The 6,109-nt window shown below is 44.2% G+C and overlaps 1 pseudogene; it reads right to left on the reverse strand.

The window, feature by feature from the left end:
- Positions 1–870: 870 nt before the first annotated feature.
- LOC125554908 lies at positions 871–5,620 on the reverse strand (annotated as a pseudogene).
- Positions 5,621–6,109: the final 489 nt, after the last annotated feature.

Consider the following 6,109-nt stretch of genomic DNA (forward strand, 5'->3'; position numbering starts at 1 on the left):
AAGATTTTGTTGAATTACTGAATCCACACTTTTAACGTGGCATTGCAATTCACTCTAGACAGTTATATTACCCACATACAATGATGGCCATGGACTCCTGCATGTGTGTTTGGACTTGGAAGATGGAACTCAATAGAATCTATCTCTTGATCAATCACACAATCATTCTGTAGGGGACCATTTAATTTTTTTACTAGTGGTTGTTATTCAAATTTGTAATATAGATAGTAGGCGACATTGCAGAAGTCAATAGGATTTATAATATGCTTGTTTTATTAGTTACATAATAATTTCAACATGCATGCCTTATGTCAGCTTCTTTCCTTGTAATTATAAGTTATACAGTACATATATACTACTTATCTAGTCATTTTCATTTGTCTTGCCATTGGTCACTTCATTTTTTTTCTTGCAGTTAACTAAGTAGTGTACTTGTACTGGGTAGGTTTGCCGCGAAAGTTACTTTTTTAGCAATCATGTGCTACAAATTTATGCAACAATGTGAATATCCAATGGTTATCTGTTGTGTGCTAGGGTTAGGGGGTATTTATTGATTGGTGACAACTTTTTGAGAAATAATACATGGACCAAGAAGTGAGAACCACAATGACATTTTTGTTAGAGGCAGTTGTATTGTTGTAGGGACTCATATTGGCCTTCAGCCCATGGAATGAGGGAATGGATCAAGTTACTATATTTAACAATTTCTACTTTGAAATAATGTGCGGGGTGTAGTTCTTAAACCTTTTAAGTAATAATTAAACCACCCTTTATAAATTTTTTTTTACATTGATATACTGTCTGATTGAAGTCAAGAGCAGTGTTCAAGTAAAAGCTAATTGTGTACAGAATATGTTGGACAGCAGCTCATCAAGCAATGTTGCTGTTAATCAAAGAGCAGCACCTTCCAGTTTCTTCACTTAAAGTTCGTTGACGGCCGTTATTGTAATGCTGATCCGAGTCCAACTTCCACCGAGGAGGTCCGCCTTGTTGAGGCTAGAAATGACCCAAGAACCTGCGTTTTAAGAAAACACAACACATAAATCTTGTGTGAAATAATATTAGACCTATGTCGGCTTTTTCGATTGGTTTTGTGAGCGTGATTTTTGCAGACATGAAGAAGCTCACACATTTATAGCATCCTGCTTCTCAGGATCTGTGTAGCCATTATTGTAGTAACGATGAAGAATTCAAAGGAACTCCTAGGATTGGGTTGCTGCCTTCCATTGCCCTCTTTGCTCCCAGAACATCTGTGGCATGTTAGGGCAACTCTAACCGATCCCTAATAACCTGTTAGAGGAGTAAAAATCCGGTTTTACTCCTCTAACCGGGACCAAGCCGATCCGCAATACTCCATGGTGGAGGATAAATTATCATGAGCCGCCTTGGCCGCTCCTATTTTTACTCCACCGCTCGGCAGCCGAGTAAAAATACGCCATTTCTCCTCTTCATCCCCGCCTCCTCTGCCTCTTCTCCTCCCCAATCCCTACCGCCGGCGACTCTCCCCGCTGTTCCCCGACGCCCCAACCTCCCAATGGCCGGATCCCATTGCCGCCACTTCTCGCTCCCGATCTGCAATGCGGATCCGTGCCACCATACCTGTGTTTCGTCTTCAAGTGGCACGTCCTCAAGCTGCCACCTCCCCGCCGATGCCGCCTCCGCCCGCCGCATCACTGACTTCCCCGACCTCACTCCATCGTGGCAACCATAGAGGAAATACCTTGGCGTCCGCCGGCGAGCGTGTGGGACGTGGGTGGTGAGATCACTGACCGGGAGACCCACAAGAGGAAGTCGATTGGGTCATTACACATGGCGGAGCTCGCCGCCATGCAATATGAACGATGGCAGGTGCGGTTCCCCGACGTGAAGGTTCGGCTCAAATTCCCATGGGGGACATCGCCCGCCTACCTCGTCCCGCCGCAGCCGGGGGTGGTGGATGCGGCGACGTCTCAGGAGGACTCGGAGGCGTGGGAGCTCATCACGGTAGAGGCTGCCGCTGAGGAGTACATAGCGGACCTCCGCTGCTAGTACCCCGAGCTCGTGTAGGCCGAGCGGGCGGTCAATGGTGAGTTCATCTTCATCTCTGACGACGAGGAGCAAGGCGGCGATGGCGGCGGCAAGGAGGAGAAGGAGTTCAACGTTGAGGAGGGGCGGTGCATCTTCACCGGCTCCGCGATGAAGGCACCGGCCTGAACCCAATGGGCGGTGATTGGCTCGACCTCTACCATGGCGATGATGATGAATAGTAGTTTAGTTTAGGGTTTAAGTTTAAATTTTGATTGTCAAGACAATGTGTTCGGCTAGGTTGAAGGTATGCAAATTTCGGTTGAGACTAGGTTGAACTTTGCAAATTTGATTTTTACTCCATTAAATTAAGGAGTTTGGCTAGGTCCGAGCAAAGCTTAGTGGAGTAGAACGGTTAGAGTTTCCCTTACAATGGAAGATTTACACTGAGCATTCAAAATACCAAGTTGGATTTGTGTTGACTACTGAATTGACTGCCTACCAACAAATCATTCTGAAATAAAGATATTCAAGATTACAACACCAAACACTTAAAATAAAACTCAACTATCGGCCTTTTGTCAAAAACTATAATCAGTAAGAAATGCCTACTATTTTGGTCACAAAAATTTCAGATACAAACACTCAAGCTTTACATTTTCAGAAAATACACTCAAGGTGCTTGGGTGGCAGATGTGCTCGCCCTGTTAACAACCTCTACTGGTAAACTTGTTTCCAAAGAGCAAAGCTGCATGTACCAATTGATTTAGGAAGTTCATTTTATCATAGGAAGACCTGTTAGAGCAAACATTTGATATTTGGTATCAACTATCCTGGTACGCCTGACCTTTGCTAAATTCACAAGTATGACAGACCTGACCCTTGATAGTAGCTAGCAACTGCTCTTTCAGAGTCCTATCTTCAGGTGACAGGTGGCCTTAATGTTTATTTGACTTAAATGTGTGGCTAAATAGCCGAACACAATAGCACGGAGGGGAAAGTAGATGTACATATCAAATGATAGAAAAGGGAAGAGCGATGCGGCAATTAGAAGTTTAGAACTACTCGGGGAAATTAGAACTACTCCAAAGGTTGTAAAGAATACATTAAAATAGTAGTACACAACTGCACACCTTCCACGGTATGGATACAAAGTTTTAGTACAAAAAAGCGCCATTTCAAGATTTGTGTTATGCAGATTATGTTACTCGGGACGGGAGTCACAGATATAACAAGATGCTAACCTTGCTGTGAGCAGCAGAACCTACATACTGGATGGTTAATGTCTCACCCATCCTTTAATAGAAATCCATCAGATCATCGGCCGAAGGAGAATGCTGTTCAATTTTACGTTCTTCAGTGACCTTCAACACTTAAAGTTCACGCCCTAAAGCAGCTAATCCATATGCAAACTGTGTGACATTTATTTTGTCTAAGCAGTCTATGCAGTTTGTCCCGAGGACACCCGTCTGTAGTAAAAGAGGTACCATTGTAGCTGCACAGAAATCATCATTGCTTTTGATGTGACATGACTTGGTAACACCCCATTGTCCACTGTAAAACATGTATAAGATTACCATTAGTACTGCCAGCAGCAAGCCCATTACTTGCACATTAGGCTATTTGTTTCCTTTGGGGTTAGTAGTTTTCATTCATCTGCACTAGACTACATATTTGTTTTAGATATGCATTTCAAAATCAAGTCTTCTACAGTGGTAAGCAAGTCCCTGCCAATCATCTCTTATCTGGCCAGCTGTAATACATCTTTTCCTCTCCAAATCAGTGCTCTCCTTTCACGTGGCCATGTTGTCCTCTCATACGAATGTTTAACCCTGTTGTGAACTAACACTGACCACATATATTATTAAAGACTATTTTAAAACAAATAACATTGGATGTTTTTTCTGTGTCAAATCTATACAACAATTTAGATATATGGCCAAACATTAAGAAAATATTGTTTTTTATTTGCTGGAGGGGCTCATTTCATGTATTTGTTAAGTCGAACTTATCGATTCTTAAGCAATTGCCTCTTCCTAAGTAGGTATACAAATTACTTTGAAGCATCCAAAGGTTTTGATGATGTAGTTATCTCACAATGGATGACGTCCGTTAGTTCCATCCAACACATCTGATGCTACCTTGTTTAACAGTTCAAGCAGATTGGTGCCTTCCCTACAGATGTCATGTAGATACTTCACGCATAACCAACAGGTTCTTACAGGGGCAAGCTCAGATAGAATATCCTCTTGTAGTCCACAACTGATTTTACTGTAGATAGCAAGGATTATCAGAGAAGTCTTGAGATCTGCAAATACATAACGGACTAACGGTACAGAACTTACACGTGATTTCTGGCCTATTATAAAGCCTTGAAGTTTCCTGAAGTCTTGATCCTCTAAATTCTTCTTCTAATTCTTTCTTTGCTTTATTCCTCACAGGGATCCTCTTTATGTAGACCTAACAATCTGAGCTGAGTAACAAATTGTGGATCTTATCCGTAGTTGGCTTAAGGCCCAAGCTAAGAGATATATTCCTAATTTAAATGATAAACTTCCTAGCTGAGAGATCAAGGTGATATTCTCCTAATTTGTTGCTCGGTGGATCATGTACTAGACATACATAACATTATCAGTGTTATGAAGGCAACTTGATTGTGTATTCCATGTACATACATAGCTATGATGATAATTGTTGCTATTATGTTCTCATAAGCAATGCTCACTGAAGACTGAACTGTATCAGATTGCTGTCCGCAAGTTAACAGTACCTCCTTTGCTTGTTCTTCAGATCTGAAAGAGAAATTCCGAAACAAAAGCAAGAGGAGGAGAGGAAGGGTCAACACAAAGAAAAGAAGTGAAGAAGGTAATGCAACAGTTTGTGTATATTACTGCCTGCGCTTACTATCAGTTTTCGTTCCACATGAGACTTGCTGTCAACTGTACAATGTGCTGTGAAAATCAGTAGAATTCATAATGACTGGATATAAAATGGTTTCAAAAAGCGCAGGCTGGCCGGAGTGAACCTAAGAACATTGACCCTGATGTTGCATGCTGTCATATGATCGGTTTCGGAGGGTTTTGCATGTAGAACTGAATGCTACATTAGGTGAATTGTCTATCTGTCTGAACTTTATCTTTCCGTCCTTCGTCCGCGTGTATCGGATCTTGCCTGGATCTCAAGATAGCGCCAGAGGAAACTCTATGATGCATGCTGCAGGGTGAGCTTTTTGGAACAAAATGACTGTAAGCTTAATGATGGAACGTAAACTGAATGGTTACTTTGTTGTAAGTTGGCCATCATCTGTGAAACATTTCACCTTTGAGAAATTTGGATAACTATCGCCCACATGTTGCATCAGCTTCTATGAAACAATTGGCGGTTGCTCGTTTATTCTACTCTTGCTGTTTGAAAGTAAATCATTTTGTAGTAACTAGATAGCATATGCATTACAGTTAATTCGGAGATATTTTGTCTTGTGGAAAGTAAACCATACCGGCTTGTTCGGCTCGCCACCGAGTTTCGCCGCATTGAGCAGGGGTCGTCCTCCATCCTCTCCTAGTTGGCCCGGCTCAAGGACTGCGCCAACGACCGCCTGGCGGACCTTGGCGAACATGTCTGCGGTCGCCACCAGGTCCTCAACATGATTCACGGTCTCAATCCCTGTTTTCGCTATGTTGTTCCCATACTCACCATGCAGTCGTCCTTCCCCACCTTCCTGTGCTGTCGTGCATTCCTCCTCCTCGAGGAGAGCCGCCAAGCCGAGGAAACTCCCCATGACATCGCCCTGCACACTGCGCGTGCACCAGCGAACCCGGACTCCGGCGGGGCTGGCGACAACAACAACCGCCCCGGTGGGGGCGGCCGTGGTGGCAGCCGCGGCAAAGGGAATTGCAAGGCCTCCGGCAGGGGCAGGCCATCTCACTACGGCGGAGCTGCTCCTCCACCGCGCCCATCTGCTCCTGCTCCGGCGCCATGGACGAGCATGGTCCACGCCTGGTCCATGCCTTGGCGCCCCCATGCTCCCGGCGCGGGCATCCTTGGGCCACAACCTTGTGGCCCGACCCCCTTCACCAGCGTAGCAGCTCAGTACGGCGTGCCCCCA

The sequence above is a fragment of the Triticum urartu genome, chromosome 4 (genome assembly GCF_003073215.2).
Source record: "Triticum urartu cultivar G1812 chromosome 4, Tu2.1, whole genome shotgun sequence".
Taxonomy (NCBI): domain Eukaryota; kingdom Viridiplantae; phylum Streptophyta; class Magnoliopsida; order Poales; family Poaceae; genus Triticum; species Triticum urartu.